Source organism: Symphalangus syndactylus, chromosome 17 (assembly GCF_028878055.3).
Source record: "Symphalangus syndactylus isolate Jambi chromosome 17, NHGRI_mSymSyn1-v2.1_pri, whole genome shotgun sequence".
NCBI classification, from domain to species: Eukaryota; Metazoa; Chordata; class Mammalia; order Primates; family Hylobatidae; genus Symphalangus; species Symphalangus syndactylus.
In genome coordinates, this window is record NC_072439.2 from 63,688,242 (window position 1) to 63,704,351 (window position 16,110).

Genomic DNA, 16,110 nt, shown 5'->3' on the forward strand with positions numbered 1-16,110 from the left:
TACCTTCTAAAGCTGTTTAGTCATAAATGTCTTACATCAAATATGTCTGATCATCTTGCTAGGCAATGGTAGAATTGCACTTTCTTACCTTTTTTTTGAGTTGTGACTTATAGGTATCATTATTTGACTTGCTTTGGTCAATGAAATGTAGGTGGAAGCTTTAGTAACCCATGCAATTTGCCATATTCATCTTTACCTTACTCGTAATCTTTGAAAAAAATCTGTGGCAATTGGGCTTCTGTCAGCCTGGATCCTTGAGTGATTACAACAGGCAGAGCCTCTAGGCTGACCCAAACTGAACATGTAGTAACAATGAGAGATGAACTTTTGTTATTTTTATTGATTGTTATTTTTGGCTTTTCTTTTGTTATTGCAGCCTGACCTAGTCTCTCTTGACTGGTATAGACGTTTATAACTAGAATTGTGGAGCTATTTATAAAGCAAACCTAAATTACACAGGATTGGTTTAATGATTAATTGAGTGGTGGTAAAAAAGTAAAAGCTGAAAGAATAGTAATGTCATCTTGATCTTGGGAATGGAAATATTTGGTAAAATTCACACCTAGGAAATAGTTTATGTGCTTAATGATTATGGGACCAGGGACAGAACTTAGAAAGCATAGTGCGAGCTCTGTATATTGGTTGCTGTTGGTTGTATTGGCAAGGAAGGAATAGCAAAAAAGAGGTGATAGTTTTGATGTGCAAGTTCAGGGACCAGTGCCATTCAGTGTCAGTAGTGCACACCACTGTGTGTGTGCCCAGAAGCAGTGGCAGAGTCTTCTTCCTTGGAGTAGTCCCACTCTGTGTTTTGGGAGTCATTTCTGGGTGAGGAACCTTGGAGCCTGAATGTCCAGTTCTCAGTTATCTAATATCATCTAATTTCAATGAAAAAAAAAAAAACCTGGGCTTTTAAATAATTAAAGTTAGTTTTATTCAGTCTTACTGAAGATTGCAATCTGGGAAAGTTTCAGAGAATTTCTGTTAGACTGCTCCAAAGCAGTGTTTAATGCCACAGCTTATTTAGCAGGGGGTGGATGTTCTGCATGTGCTCAGAAGTTCCATTAAAGCAAAAACGCATCCAAGTTTGGGTGTGAGAGTGTATCTGCTTATAGATTAAAGAGGCATAGTTATTAACCCTGTCAGATATTATTTTATATACAGGAAAAGGCAGGGGCTAGGATCATTGAACTTATATTTTCTAAAAATATAGTGACTCAGGTAAGAATTACGGGGACCTACACTCTATCCTGTTTATTGTCTTCAAGGCATTCCTCTGGAGGGATGTGCTTAGTCACTGAGTTGGGGTTTGTGAAGCTATGCTGACAAGCCATATGAACAAACAGGATTTCTTCAAGGCAAGGGCCAAGTATATGGCTGGCCAGAAGCAGACATTTGCTACTTGTCTCACATAATAAACCTTATTTCTGTTTAAACTTGCCTCTCTATATTTTGTTGCTAGCTCTGGAGGATCCTGACTAATACGGAAAGTATTCATATTTTCACATTCATTGAGACATTTTTATTAAGCACTTCCTGTGTGTCGTGTATGGGGCTAGATCCTGAACTATAACCATGTTTATAACAGGCATAAATTTTGACTTCAAGAGGTTTAAACTTTAAAAATTTTTCAGTTCATTGTTGTATACATTTATGAGTTTATATTAAGGTATACCAATAATATATGCCATCAAAGCCAGTCAGCCACGTACTTTCAATTTGAAATACCATTTTCAGAAATACATGCATATTTTATTACATGACACTATATAATGGTCATGTAAATGAAACTGTCTTCCCATTGAATAAAAAACAAAATTGGAAACAAAAGTAACCAAGGAAACATTTCTATCAGGGTGGTTTTTGGTTATTTGTTTGTTTGCTTTTTTACAGTTTTTAATGCTAACTTTAGTTTACTTTTGTGATACTTATCAGACAATTTTATTCTTTTTCTGGAGTACTGTTTCACCACTCAATAGTGAAACAATGCCTCTTTAAAGTTAGTGCTAATTCTTAAATTTGACACAAGATGCTTCATTTTGAGGAAAGTATTATAAAAACAAAATAGAAAATTGCATCTTTGAAGTGTATCTCCTTTTAGCTGTTTTCTGCATACACTGTGAATTTTACTTAAAGAAATGAAAAATTAAGATTGGAGTGAAATCCATCCCTGACTATTTCTATAGCAATTGGAAAGTTTATATACAGATGCAAATTGTATTTGACAAAATAGGAAGTAACATTTCATTGGAAGCTATGTTCTGCAAACAACACATGCTTTCTTGGAGTTTTGACTGAAAACCATTTTTTTCCTATAAACATACAGATGTATTTAAGGAATAATTAACAGAAAATTATTTACCTAAGTTTCTTGTTTAAGTATAATTTCAAATTCTTGGAAGCTGGATTTGATAATTAAGATTAATTAATTTCTTAGTAAGGGATGCTTTACCCTAGGAAACACTAACTAATGAATATAACTTGTAGACTTGAGAGGTAGACCTTCAATGTGAAGCTCCATTAGCACATTCCAAATTATTCAGACGGAGGTTTCTAGTCAGAATAGTCTTTGAAAACTGCATTTCAAATGGTAGTTTACAATACAGCTTAAGATATCCCACTTAGGAACATACATAGCAGGGAGGAGGTGCAATAAAGGGGCAAGAACACTGGGTGTGGGATCAGGAGACCTGGTCCTGCTATTAAATGCCTTTCTTTTTCTCACCTGTAAAAATGAATGAATTGATCTCTAAGGTTCCCTGGAGCTCTAAGTTCTATGACTACATAGCAAATAGTATAGAAATAATAAGAATAGTTGATACCTCTTTTGGCTGTAAGTTGAAAAGGAAACTAAAAAAGGGTTGTAAATTTTAAAACTTTGATTTTACCATGAATGCTTATTATTAGGTTCTTGCAGTACTGGAGTTGATTACATAAAACTGATTACTTGTGTTTAATTAATTAATTCCACAGCAAGAGATAATAAGAATTATCCCCACTCAGATAAATGAAAGTGGGTAAAGAAAATAGGGCCAAAGATAAAAAATAAATTATCAATTGTAAGAGAGATTTTTTGATGAATCAACTTCATAAATAAAGCTGCTACTCTTTGACTTGATTTAAACCTGGGGAAGCTAAAGGTAGAAAGGATCTACCTCATTGTCTGGTGTGAAAAGTAGACAAATTTGGATTTGTTTTTTAATGCGCCTGTTTAAGAGTCTGGTCATGATTTGTTTTGGGTGGAATTTTGTGACTTGAATAGAGTTGATTGTTATTGTACTTGGTGTAATTATAAATTGAACAATTCCTTCTTATAGGGAATACAAGAAGGTGTTTAGAGTATTTGTTTTGATGTGTACAACTTGTTCCTGTCTTTCCAGAATAAAAGACCTTATTCTCCCTGCAAAAACTTTTAATACTCTGTACTAATCTCTACTATTGTCTTTCTTCCTTTCTTATTATATTGCTCCAGCTGGGATGTCTCTCATCCTGTCACTTCTTTGGCACTGAGATACAATCTTTCTCTTAGAACAATTTGTTAGTCTTCTTATAAATTGTGTACCTGAACTCATATATGATTGGAGCCTCTTAATATGTAAAGCACTTGAAATGGAATAACCCTGGGTAAGAGTTCCCATTATATCCCCTTACCGTATGTGGAGGTCTTATTTTTAAGCTCTTTGCAGTCTCTTTTATTAGGTTCCCTGGGTATAGTGGATGCTTAATAAATAATGATGAAGGTTTTAAAATCTCACTTTACAAATGAGAAGTCGGAAGGGTTTTGGCCTATGTGGATTAACGAGTCATCCAGTGAAGCAACCTTTATCCTCAGGATTCCCACAGAGTCTATCTAGTTCAACCTGAGATGTAACATCAGGTGAGTAGATAAAATGAGCATATCTATCCAGCACAGGATGGGAGAAATAGATCTTTTCAAAAACAGTACAAGTGTTCATAAATAAAGGTATTGTAGTTGTTAGTGGCAGGAAATAGAAATATGGGCATTATGATACCACTATGGAATGTTCAATAATAAGTGTTAGTAATTATTTGATTTACAAAACAAAACGGGGAGTGGATATTGTGTTGTTATTTAAGGATAACTCTGTCATGTGAGAAGTGGAAGCAGGAGAAAATAAACTGCAGGCCATTTTGCATAAGTATAAAATTAAAATAAAAAAAAATGGGCCAGGCGTGATGGCTCATGCCTGTAATCCCAGCACTTTGGGAGGCCGAGGGGGGCAGATCACGAGGTCAGGAGATCGAGACCATCCTGACTCACACAGTGTAACCCCGTCTCTACTAAAAAATACAAAAAATTAGCTGGGCGTGGTGGCAGGCGCCTGTAGTTCCAGCTACTCGGGAGGCTAAGGCAGGAGAATGGCAGGAACCCGGGAGGCGGAGCTTGCGGTGAGCCGAGATGGCACCACCACACTCTAGCCTGGGTGAGAGAACGAGACTCCGTCTCAAAAATAAAAGAAAAAAAAAATGAACTCCCTATCTGTAAGGAAATCTGCTCTATACCATAATATAAGAGACAAGGGACAGAAATACGTGCATGATCTTCAAAAAGAGCTTATAGCATATGGGGTCAGTTACGGATAGAGTGCTGTTGGGAAAAGAATAAAATAAACAGGCGTCTTTATTTCAAGTTTGATAAAGATAATTACCACCAAGATAATGGAGTGCAATGGGGATTCTAAGGAGGAAGAGATTATATGTAGAGAGGGGGATTAGAAAAAAACTTTGCAGAGGATTTACAAGATGAATACATTTTAACAGATGAAAATAGAGGTAGAGATGGCAGTATTTTCAATAAAGGAACCAGCTCTCTTTCATTCATTTGAAAACAAATTGTTAAGCATCTACCCTGCCTGAGGTAAAAAGTGGCTAAAATAAATAAACATGCTTTCTGAATTCCAAAAACTTTCTTTTCCTTTTTTTTTTTTTTTTTTTTTAAATTTTACGTTAAGTTCCAGGATGCACGTGCAGAATGTGCAGATTTGTTACACAGGTATACCTGTGCCATGGTGGTTTGCTTTATCTATCAACCCATCATCTAGATTTTAAGCCCTGCATGCATTAGCTATTTGTCCTAATGCTCTCCCTCCCCTTGCCCCCAACCTGCCGACTGTCCTCAGTGTGTGTTGTTCCCCTCCCTGTGTCCATGTGTTCTCATTGTTCAACTCCCACTTACGAGTGAGAACATGCGATAGTTGGTTTTCTGTTCCTCTGTTAGTTTGCTGAGGATGATGGCTTCTAGCTTCATCCATGTCCCTGCAAAGGACATGATCTCATTCCATTTTATGGCTGCATAATATTGCATGTTGTATATGTACTACATTTCTTTATGCAGTCTATCATTGATAGGCATTTGAGTTGGTTCCAAACAAATGGAAGAAAATTCCATTTCCATTTGTTTGTGTCCTCTCTTATTTCCTTGAGCAGTGGTTTGTGGTTCTCCGTGAAAGGTCCTTCACATCCCTTGTTAACTGTATTCCTAGGTATTTTATTCTCTTTGTGAATGGGAGTTCATTCATAATTTGGCTCTCTGTTTGTCTGTTATTGGTGTATAGGAATGCTTGTAATTTTCACACACTGATTTTGTATCCTGAGACTTTGCTGAAGTTGCTCATCAGCTTAAGGAGTTTTTGGACTGAGACGGTGGGGTTTTCTAAATATAGAATCCTGTTGTCTGCAAACAGAGACAATTTGACTTCCTGTCTTCCTATTTGAATACTCTTTCTTTCTTTCTCTTGCCTGATTGCCCTGGCCAGAACTTCCAATACTATGTTGAATAGGAGTGGTGAGAGAGGGCATCCTTGTCTTGTGCTGGTTTTCAAAGGGAATGCTTCCAGCTTTTGCCCATTCAGTATAATATTGGTTGTTGGTTTGTCATAAAAAGCTCTTATTATTTTAAGATATGTTCCATCAGTACCTAGTTTATTGAGAGTTTTTAACATGAAGGGCTGTTGAATTTTATTGAAGGCCTTTTCTGCATCTGTTGAGATGATCTTGGGGTTTTTGTCATTGGTTCTGTTTATGTGATGGATTACATTTATTGATTTGCATATGTTGAACCAGCCTTCCATCCCAGGGATGAAGCTGACTTGATCCTGGTGGATAAACTTTTTGATGTGCTGCTGGATTCGGTTTGCCAGTATTTTATTGAGGATTTTCGCATCAGTGTTCTTCAGGGATATTGGCCTGAATTTTTCTTTTTTTTGTTGCGTCTCTGCCAGGTTTTGGTATTGGGATGTTTCTGGCCTCATAAAAGGAGTTAGGGAGGAGTCCCTCCTTTTCCATTGTTTGGAAGTTTCAGAAGAAATTGTACCAGCTCTTCTTTGTATCTCTGGTAGAATTCAGCTGTGAATCCGTCTGGTCCTGGGCTTTTTTGATTGGTAGGCTATTAATTACTGCCTCCATTTCAGAACTTGTTATTGGTCTATTCAGGGATTCGACTTCTTCCTGGTTTAGTATTGGAAGGGTATATATGTCCAGGAATGTATTCATTTTTTCTAGATTTTCTAATTTATTTACATAGGGGTGTTTATAGTATTCTCTGATGGTAGTCTGGATTTCTGTGGGGTCAGTGGTGATATCCCCTTTATCATTTTTATTGTGTCTATTTGGTTCTTCTCTCTTTTCTTTTTTATTAGTCTGGCTAGTGGTCTATTTTGTTAGTCTTTTCAAGAAACCAACTCCTCTATTCATTGATTTTTTTCAAGGGTTTTTTATGTCTCTATCTCCTTCAGTTCTGATCTTAGTTATTTGTCTTCTGTTAGCTTTCAGATTTGTTTGCTCTTCCTCCTCTAGCTCTTTTAATTGTGATGTTAGGGTATTGATTTGAGATCTTTCTAGCTTTCTGATGTGGGCATTTAGTGCTATAAATTTGCCTTAACACTGCATTACCTGGTCCCAGAGATTCTGGTACATTGTCTCTTCGCTTTCACTGGTTTTAAAAATTCTTGATTTCTCCCTTAATTTCATTATTTATCCAGGAGTTATTCAGGAGAAGATTGTCAAATTTCTATGTAATTGTGTGGTTTTGAGTGAGTTTTTTAATCCTGAATTCTAATCTGGTTGCATTGTGGTCTGAGAGACTGTTATGATTTCTATCCTTTTGCATTTGCTGAGGACTGTTTTACTTCCAAGTATGTGGTCAATTTTAGAATAAGTGCTATGTGGTACTGAGAAATTCTGTTGATTTGGTGTGGAGAATTCTGTAGATGTCTGTTAGGTCCACTTGATCCAGAGCTGAGTTCAAGTCCTGAATATCCTTGTTAATTTTCTCTCTTGATCTGTCTAATATTGACAGTAGGGTGTTAAGGTCTCCCACTATTATTATGTGGAAGTCTAAGTCTGTTTGTAGGTCTCTAAGAACTTATTTATGAATCTGGGTGCTCCTGTATTGGGGACACATAAATATTTAGGATAGTTAGCTCTTCTTGTTGAATTGATCCCTTTACTAATATGTAATGCCCTTCTTTGTCTTTTTTGATCTTTGTTGGTTTAAAGTCTGTTTAGAGCCTAGGATTTCAACCCCTGCCTTTTTTTGCTTTCCATTTACTTGGTAAATATTCCTCCATCCCTTTATTTTGAGCTTATGTGTGTCTTTGCACAGAGATCGGTCTCCTAAATACAGCACACCAATGGGTCTTAACTCTTTATCTATTTTGCCAGTCTGTGTTGTTTAACTGGGGCATTTAGCCCATTTACACTTAAGATTAATATTGTTATGTGTGAATTTGATCCTGCCGTCACGATGATAAATGAGGACTAACCACTGCAAAAACACCAAAATATGAAGACCAATGACACTGTGAAGAAACTGCATCAACTAGTGTGCAAAATAACCAGATAGCATGATGATGACAGAAGCTTTCAATCTAGGCAGATATACCTGATTGTCTTTCATGTTCCAAGAGAGGTCCTGTCTGCTACTAGAGAGCTATGGTGTTATGGTGGTGTCACTTAGTAATCCCAGTGGCAAAAATCCTTCCAATACTCACCAACAAATTATTCATAAGATGATTGGGAAATTCTCAGTATTTTGTTTTTCTAATATGCCCTGACACACTAGTTTTCCTCACAACCAATTACATTGCATTGGAATAGAGGTAATGGGAAGGAGGCCTTTTAAGTGTAGACATTTTACAAAAGTGTGAGCCATATGGATGTTCATTCTCTTCTGACTTCTCTCTCTTCTCAGTTCTCCTTTTTTTTTCCCTGGAGACCCCGTTTTCAGACCCATGGGGTCTGGTATCCTGCCATCTCTCAGGAAGTTTTAGTTTTTCTCACTGAAGAAGGTTCTAGGTGAACATTCTAGTGGTTTACAAATGCAAGACTCTGATATTCCTTCTATAATCAGGATGTGATGACTCCAAAGACAGGATGGAGGGGTGTTAGAAGGCTTCAGTCCTGTGTGTGAAAGTGTGACCTTTAATTACATTCACTTTTCCTCCCAGCTTCCTAGGAAGATAACATACTTTTTCAGTCTCATTATCCTTTTTCTTCCCTTAAGAAAAACTAGTCTATTTTAATATATAAAAATATATTTCCCCTGTTGGTATGATTTTAGCCCTGCCCTTTTTGAAATAAGAGTCCTGTAAATATTGTGATGAAAGCATTGGACTCTTGGGTCTTTTTTATTTTATGAAGAGTCACCACTCCAGCTCTAATTGGTTCTTTCTTAGCCATCTGGGATAGCTGGTATCAGCTCTATTTAAGTGCTTTCTGATTCCAAATCTCTCTTATTAGAAGGGTATTTGTACTAGTGTGTGTAAGTGCGTGTGCTTACGGGGAGGCCAGCTTCTTTATGAAAACCGTAATATTGGGGAAGTATTAATAGAAAGCAGGTGTGTCTTGGATTAGAAATGAACTTAGTTATTAAAAGCCAAACTAGACATCTACTAAGAGGTTGTACAACATAAATTATACAGTGTATGCATAGATTGCATAATATGGTTTCAGGGTAAAATCCAAGGGGTTAGTTAGCCATCACTTGTGAAAAGAAGTTCAGCTGCTGCCCAGGTTACAAATACATTTAATGCAAAAGAGTGTGCAGAGGAATTTTCCTGAAAAAGGAATTTTAAATGGTGTACCCTATATATAGTTCCACACCATTTTACTTCCCCGGGGAAGATGACATTTGTTTTAGGGAGGTAGATTTGAATAAATTTGCCTCTTTGGGCTGCTAATCAGTATGCAGAGTTTCAGCCAAGAAAAGTCAATTTCTCTCCTACAATTTTAACTCTCTTGGAAAGTGATGGGGTTTTTACTTCAATTGCTCAGGTAGCCCCCTTTCCCCTTTTGCCTGATGGTGAATAAATGCAAGCAATTCCTTATTAAAGGCACAGTCCTGTTATTTTTACCAGTGAGTTCCACTGCTAAGGGTGCTGGCTTTCTGCCTGAGGTAAGGATGATGAGGTCTGATGCCACCCTGTGAATCTCTTGGTTCTCAGGTCTATCCACAGAGATGCCTTTGCTCTGCTCTGTCTCCATGACTTTTGTCAAGGGCTCCCCTCATTCTGCTATTGCTTTTCTGTCTCCATGTGGCCTCTAAGACCACTTGCACATTTGGTGATTTGCTAGAAGGATTCACAGACTTCAATGTCATACTTATAGTTAAGATTTACTATTGCAGCACAGTAAGAATACATAGCAAGATCACTAAGGGAAAAAAGTGAAAACATATTTCTTAGGAAGCATCTGGGGAAATTCCTTTGCAGGCTTCCTGTGTTCCTTTCCTCCCGTGAGGGGTCACACACAGCATATACCCTTCCTTTAGTAGTAAAAATGCAGACACACGTTTGCAATATGTCTGCCGAAGGAAGACTTTGTGACTCAACAAGGGTTTTCATGGGGGGCTGATCACAGAGGCACCTGTGCCCACCAAAATTCCAGGTTCTAATACAGGAAGCAGGTGTTCATCATAAAATATATTTGTACAAACAGTCTAAGCAAGTTGGCACAGCATTTAATCTTAGCACTTAGTAAATATTTCAGAAACCAGGCTCCCAGACACCAGCCAAGGGCCAACCTTGAAAGAAAGACCTTCTAAATATAGCAGCCTCAGCGCAGGTATATTAGCTTTTTTCCTGCAAATTTTCCCATTTCCTTTATGGTTGCTTTGGAACAAAGTATCTAGATTTGAGTCCTGAAGACATACGTGATGTTTTCCCATTAACTTCCCTGGTTCTCAATTTCGTTTTCTGGACAATGGGTATAAAACCCAGCTGCCAGTGATTTGGCACAAACAATTTGGTTCAAAGCAATTTGGTAGGTTGGTTAGCATGACAATTTTATCTAAAATGAATACCTTTCTAAAATTTTGTTGGAAAAGTTTATGCCAAAGTGCTTTGTAAACTACAAATTAAAATGCTCTACAAAATATTTATTGTTCCTAATCTGTTGGCTCCAAGCGTTGTAGACCATGGCCTCCTTTAGGCACTGCCCAGCTCTTGTTTGGTAGGTTGGTTAGCATGACAATTTTATCTAAAATGAATACCTTTCTAAAATTTTGGTGGAAAAGTTTATGCCAAAGTGCTTTGTAAACTACAAATTAAAATGCTCTACAAAATATTTATTGTTCCTAATCTGTTGGCTCCAAGCGTTGTAGACCATGGCCTCCTTTAGGCACTGCCCAGCTCTTGTATGTGCTCCGGGCACTAGGATACTCTGGGTGGCACAGAGGTACTTCTGCAGAAATAATGTGATGTGATCTTTGCAGGGACATCAATGCCAGTTGTGCCTCACCTGTCTCACTTTAGAAATTACACAAAAGGAAGCATCTGATCTCAGTAATATACAGAGAAGTTAGATGCACAGATTCTAAATCCAGATAGCCTCAGCTTGAATCCCAATTTTTCCACTTACTGGCTTTGTCTTGGGCAAATGACTTACTCTCTGGGTCTCAGCTTCTTTATCTATAAGAGGAGACAAAAGCACCAATATCATGTGTTGTTCAGGAAATTAAATGACTGGCACCTGGGAAATGCCACATACATTTTTTCTATTTTTACTATTAACTTTATTAATATATTTGAAACATTGTGTTGTGTAATAGAAAGAAAATGGACCTTTGAATCAGGTAGATGTGGATTTCAACACTGGCTCATGCCTTATTATCTGTATAACTTTGGGAAAATTATTCAACCTCTTTGAACTCTTTTTTCCCTGGGTAAGAAAATGGGAATCATATTTATCTGGCAGTGTTTGTATCACAAGTAAAGGCCTTGATACTGGAAGTATCTTGGCATATTTGAAGAACAGTAAAAAGCTCAGGGTGGCAGGAAAGTGGTCAATGAAGGGAGAAGGATGGGGATCAGAGAGACAGGCAGGGACAGGTCAGTCGGGGCCTTGTTACTCAGGGAGAAACGTTGAATGTTCTTTTGAGTTGAGAGAAGTCATTGCAGAGTAAGCAGGAAAGGTATATTCGGATTTACACTTAAAAATTCAATCCAGTAGCAGGGCATAGAGTAAACAGGAAAGATATATTCTGATTTACACTTAAAAATTCAATCCAAACAGGGCATACCAGGGAGAGCAGGTACGCATCTCTTATATTTTATAATGTAGCTACTCAAAAATTTAAAATCTTATAAGGTACTTGTATTTGTGGCTCACATTATGTTTTGATTGGACATTATTAGTCTAGGATGTTTGTTAAAACAGAAAGTCATCATGTTCCATTCACAGACTTTGTAACCACCCAAAGGGTTCACCTTGCCTGCTGCCTAAACAGAGCCAATTTATTTAGATTGCGTCTCTTTCAGAAGGTGAGACAAATGGTGATGGTGGCTAGCAGTGGGTGGTAGAAATTAAGATGCTAAAACTGTATGATTACAAATATTAGTTTAACCAGTATTATTTACTTTAGCTGGTAATTATTACTAATACTGTTAGCATAAAATAACTTTCATTTCACTGAGGGCAACACAAATGCAAGTTAACCTTTGCCAAACTAATGTTTTTGAAGAAATCCTTTGGTATTTTTGAAAGGGAAATAATCATAAAGGAGAAATTTTATGCAGTGGCCTTATTTATTCTCCTCACAGCTATATGGGAGTGAGGCTTATTACTTTTGTGATTTCTCATATTTCCTCATTATAAAATCCCCAAACGACTTAGAAGAGGAAAGAGTGTAAACATTTTGGGCATCATGTGTGCGGTGATGATTCTGAAAATGTTTCATCAACTTGTCTCGGCTGGTTATAGAGTTTTCCTTCAGGACGTCTGCATCCTGGCCCTCTAATGGTGTGTTGAATTTCCCCAGAGTAGGTGTGAAAGCTCAGCTGTCAGGGCGGTTATGGTGTTTTATGCAGGTTGTTCCTTACCCTCCTGTTTAGATGTTTTTCCTTTGTCAGCATTTGATTGGATTCTTTCATCTGTGATTCAGTGTCTGTATTAAACTCTATTTGCTTCTCTGCTCCTCCTCAAGACTTTATTATGTGGAAAAAAAGGCCTATGTCCTTTAGTGCTAATTTTCTGATCTTTTAGGGAGGCAGTCTCTAGCAATCCTGCAAATAAAGAATATTTAGGTTTGATTAACATGTGCTGGATCACTGAAGAAAAAGTTGGCCAGAAAAATGGTTCATCATGTTTGCCATATAAGAATAAAGTTCAAGAGAATCTTCAATCACCCAAACAGGCCACTTGGGTAATAATAGAAAATTACTCTTTAATGTCACATATTTACCTGAAGGCAGGAAACTATGGAAGTACACATGCATGAACGTCACTTTAGAAAGGGCATAGGGTGTGGTGGACTGAAATCATCTTTCTTTGTGAGACAATGAATTCTTTTCTAGTCAAAGGGAGAAAATGCAGAGCTTTTTCTTTTCTTTTTTTCTTTTTTTCTTTGAGGGGGACTGCTGCAAACTAAAGCTTGGTTCTTGCTCTGCCAACTCCTTGAAATACATTTGGCAAGTCAGTTCTATGGGTCTCACCTGTAAAATAAAAATTTGGATCAAAAGATTTTTAAGTTCTCTCCCATCATAAATGACCCTTGAGATGGGCTGATGGTTTTTCTTTTACTATTTATGTAAATATCTCTAGATTCTCCTGAATTTAATTATTTTTTAAATAACTCACTCAAAGGATAATTTTTAATCCATTGTTGACTTAAAATCTGTTAGAAGGCTTAAATGTTTTCTGAGTAGAAACTAATTTTAATGAACACTATAAAAGTGCTAGTTTGATATAATAAGACCATTTCCACATCTCCGGAGGTGGTCCAGAGTAATAATATTTTACTGAGTTATATTAAAATTTTCAAAGAAATCTTTAATATGAATGTTTTCACCAGATTATGTTGTTGTAAGAGTCAACAAATACAAGACTTTTGGAAATGTTTCTTTAAAACCACAACAATCGCATCTGATAGGGCCTGTTTGCTATTCACCAGTATTTTATAAACATCTAATTTTAGCTACCCCGAAATTTGTAAGTATTGCTAATTTCTTTTTCAAAAGAGGCAACTGAAGCAGACAGTTGAAGCATTTTTCTTAAAATGTTGTTTTCAACTATTGAACTAAGTTCAACCCAATACAAATTTATTGTATATGGTGCCAAACATGGTGCTAGATGAAAGGCAGAAAAGAAGAACAAGATGGTCTTAGGACACAAGGGACTTCCAATGTAGAAGTAGTTGAGTATACAGAATTCATCCTCCTGCTTCTGCTGTGGATAATTCATAACACCTATTTTATTATATCTTTATTTTTTATTCTACATTTCTCTTTCCAATAGATTATGAGCTTGATGAAAGCATAAAGCATGTGTTTTGTTGTTGTTGTTATTCACTCCTTTATATCTAAATCCTTGAACAATGCTGGTTACATAGTAGGCAGTCAAAATATGTAAATTGAGTGAATAAATGAATTAATGAACCATGTATAGTATGGGGCATATTGAAAATTGATACAAAGATTTTCAAGGAAGACACTGTACACAGTACAGTGGGACACAGTACAAAGAGAGATTAATTTTGACACATGTTGTAGAAGACTTCCTGAAGGTGGAGACATTTGAATTGGATTAAAAGAATGGGCAGGGTTTCATTTGTGTTTTTGAAAGTGTTCTTCCAGGAGAAGCAAATGAGAAAAGGAAAAGGCAGGTGTGAGAAGGTGCAGGGCATAGTGAGAGTAATTGTAATAGCAGTTAAACAGAAGTGAGCATTTTTTTTTCTTCACTAGATATTGTTCTTAGACTGTGTTATTTGCATTGTATCATTTGATCTTCAGAACCACATGGAGGAGTTGCTGGTTCATCATATTCCTGATTGGGGAATGATAAGCTTGTATAAGGTGGAAAGTATGTAGAAATAAAAATGTCAGTAGTAGTTTATATTTTGGAACATCTTTCATGCCAGAGTAAGGAAGGTGTACTTCTTCCTGAAGAACATGAAGAACCGTTTGTATGAAGATTGACTTCTTCAAATCTATGGCTGAGGAAAATAATTTTGATGTTGGGGGTGATGGATAACCTAGAAGTTGAAGAAACTGCTAGCAGGTAGATCTGTTTCACTAATTCAGGAAAGATAATGAAGATGTGACTACTCCAAAAAAGATGGAAAGGAGAGAAGCGGTATTTGAGGCACATTGAGGCCTTAGAATTAACAGAAGGATAAGAAAACAACTATAACTCTGAGATTTTAACACTGAGTGATCCCTGGATGCTATCAGAATTGGAAATACCTGAGAATAATCAGATTTTTAACAAATTTAACTTTAGTTTTGGCCATTTTGGATATGATGTGCCTTTCAGATTGTTGAGATGGTGCTAGAATCACCAGGTATTGAAACTACTGAAGTTATACAGGATTACAAAAGTTATTTCATCATTTAGTGCCTTCATTTTACATCTGAGGAAACTAAAGCCCAGAAGATAAGTGTTCTCATCTATAATTACATGTTTAGTCAGTGTCAGAGGCAGACATTTGAAAGTATAGATTTGGAACTTGAAAGGATTTAGAAATATGAATGTTGATATACAATATAAATGAGTCGTGAATCCTGACAAGTGTTACAGAGACTGGCATGTTATTTCTCAGATATTACAGAGTACATAACAATATTTGATTAAAAAGACTTCCTGCAGTGCTTATAGCGGCAGAGTTGAAGAGATGGGGCTGGGAAAGTGTTTGCCCGATACAATTTTAGCAAGAATAAAAAAGGAAAACCAACAATTCGAACTTCATAACAGCATCCCGTTTTTTATACTAGCAGTTGTAATTTTGTGCTTAAGTGAAATTCTAATGTAATGAAGCAATTTCAATGTTCTGTATGGTTCATTAAAGCATAATTCTACTACTTCTATGAATCCTTGTGCTGTTGCCCAAAGCAAGTTAATTTTTGTGGAAACACAATCCTCACTGATATTTCTTAGAGGTACTTTGTTTTACATAAGGCAAGACATTTAACAAGTCCATAAACTCTTAAATACAATACAATTTCAGTTCAGCACAGTTGTTTAACATGCTTCTGTTAGAACTCTGTCCGATTCCATGCTCTGCCTTGCATACAAAGAAATGTTCTCTTTAGCTCCCCTTGCCTTTATTAAGCAGAATCTCTCTTTGGAAGTGCGGGGTCATCTAGAAAAATGGTTCCTGGGTGGTAATAGCCAATCAGCAGCCCTGAAAATACGTGGGTAATAGTTGTCAGAGCAGGGCAAGAAGGCATTTTACTCCCCAACACTTGAGCACTGATGGTAGGCCCATGAATCATGATTAAACATTAAAACTTACACATTCTATTGAATTACATGTTTTTATCCATTGATCAACCTCTCTTCATAACCCCTCCCACCCATACACCCTTCTCAGCCTCTAGTATGTATTATCCTAATCTCTACATCCAAGAGATCAACTTTTTAGCTCCCACATATTAGTAAGAACATTCAATGTTAGTCTTTCTGTGCTTGACTTATTTCTCTAAACATAGTGACCTCCCGGTTCCATCTGTGTTGCTGCAAATAACATGATTTTATTCTTTTTATGGCTGAATCCATTGTGTATACATACACCACATTTTCTTTATCCATTTATCAGTTGATGGACACTTAGGTTGATTCCATCTTTGCTATTGCGAATAGTGCTACAAGAAACATGTT